General features: G+C 40.2%; 1 non-coding gene across 1 annotated transcript; it reads left to right on the plus strand.

Moving 5' to 3' along the window:
- Positions 1 to 480: 480 nt before the first annotated feature.
- LOC127791264 (small nucleolar RNA R71) lies at positions 481 to 587 on the plus strand. The gene has a single exon (XR_008020904.1). It is a non-coding gene; the product is annotated as a small nucleolar RNA R71 (small nucleolar RNA).
- The last annotated feature ends 1,667 nt before the right edge of the window (positions 588 to 2,254 follow it).

Raw genomic sequence — 2,254 nt, forward strand, 5'->3', positions numbered from 1 at the left:
TAACTTGTCCCAATACTTAAGACCCAACCCAATTCACATGAATTTAACTAAATTCACAACCCACATAGTTTAGGCCCAATCCATTAGAAATAGATTTTATTTAATTTTTAATTATCCCAAGCCTTTGTGCTTTTCACATTAGCCCAACCCTATACACATTAAACTTAACACATTTTATTAAATTTTCAACCTTTATACTTCTCTATAATTCAAGATATGTATAAAAATATAACTATTCACCAAAATAAAATAAAATCATTAACCATGACATAGATCCAATAATGGGTCATTACACCAACTCCCTTTTTATTTAATTTCTCATTATCCCATTGATAACTGTTGGTTGCCATCTCTTCCAAAATTTCATATGATTCTTTGAGAGTTTTCCTCATAAGGGTACCACCTGCAATTGCATCTAATATTGAACAAGAAGATTGATTAATGCCACTATAAAAAGTTTGCACTTGCATCAAAACAGGTAAACCATGGTGAAGACATTTCCTAAGCAGTTCCTTAAATCTCTCCCACAACTCATATAAGGATTCATTACCAAATTGTGAAAAAGTTGTTATACCATTCCTTAATCTAACCATTTTAGCACGTGAAAAATATTTGGATAAAAAAATTTGTGCCAAATCATTCTAGTAATAGAACCTATAAGAAGAGAATTAAGCCATTCTTTTGCTTTATCTTTTTTTTTTTAATTAAAAGAAATATGTATAGATAGAAAGAAAACGTCTGTACAGAACACAAACCAGGGCATACCCTAGTGTACAATATCACAAAAGTGAAAACACACTCAAGATCCACACACGACTAGATCTAAACAACATAGAAGAAAAAATAACAAAGCTACATGGAATAAAAAAAAATAAATAGTTCCAGATGAAGTCATCTTTAGGGACAACAACGCTCTAATGCACATCATCCTGATCAACGAGAAGACCAGGAACAAACAACAAACTTGAAAGCAGCCATGAAAGTGCCACCAAACTGACAATGTGTACAAAGTGAAAACTAGGACCAGAGGGATGAACAAGTGTCACCAAGTGACCCCTGGACACATACTGGAACAAACACTCAAGGCCACAACTGTCAATGCATAGACCAACTCAAGAGTTACCGTTTTACTATGGAGACACACAGGGGTTCTACCCACTCCAAGTTACTAAGTATGCCGACATACCATTTGACTATGGAGCCGCATAGGGGTTCTGCCTGCTCCAAGTTACTAAGTAGATGACCACCTAACATCATGTGCAAAGTAAGATCTAGGATCAAAGGACAACATCAGCTTCAGTCACTAGAGTCTCGCAACTCTAGGGAACTCACTGACACCCCAATGATCGAACATCGTCAAATCATATCTAGCATTAGGTCCATCCACCGTTTGACTGTGGAGAAACACAAGGGTTCTGTCAGCTCCAAGTTACTAAGTAGAATGGTTTACCTAAGCCAGGAGTGCTAGTCGGTAGGGAGCCACCATAAATGTTGTAGTGCTTGGCTCTATAGAGTATGGGAAAAAGGGATGGTGACCAACCGTACCAACATGGCACACTGTACCTGATGGGCAAGCTGGTCCACAAATCGCTCAGAACTACGCTAGCATTGGTTGTTGCGCTCGCACCACAAGAAATAGACCATCGCTTGCAAGACCAATCGGTTAGCAACATGCCAGGGATTTTTACCTTTCCACCATGCCGCTGCCCATAAAACCCCCATCTCCCATCGACTCCAGGGCCATGCAAATTTCTTCACTCGTCCAAAAAAACACCACCTGCCTAGAATAAGAACACTCGAAGAATAGATGGTTGGGTCTCTCAGAATCCGCCCTATGAAGAAAACATCTATTGGGGAATGGAAGAAATAGGTTAACATGGTCAAGAGTATATAATCGTTTCCTAACTGCTAACCATAGAATAAAAGAATGTGCAGGAACTCTATACCCAAACCAAACCAATCGATGCCATGGGACTCGATCCTATTGCTCTAACAAACTCTATAATACAAACTTAACCAAAAAGGCACCATCTTGAGCTGGGATCCAGCTCAGCACATCATAACTACCAACCCTGGGGGCGGCGGCATCCGGTGCTGGATAAACTCCAGGGATGGAGATGCCCAGTCCGATGGCCACTCCCACCTACCATCAACAATGATATCAGATGCACGAGCCATAATCGAGCTACCGAGCTGCTAAGGGAGCTGACAGGAGAAACAATCGACAAGGATCCCAAGCGGGCGCCACTTATCA

Source organism: Diospyros lotus, chromosome 14 (assembly GCF_014633365.1).
Source record: "Diospyros lotus cultivar Yz01 chromosome 14, ASM1463336v1, whole genome shotgun sequence".
Taxonomy (NCBI): Eukaryota; Viridiplantae; Streptophyta; class Magnoliopsida; order Ericales; family Ebenaceae; genus Diospyros; species Diospyros lotus.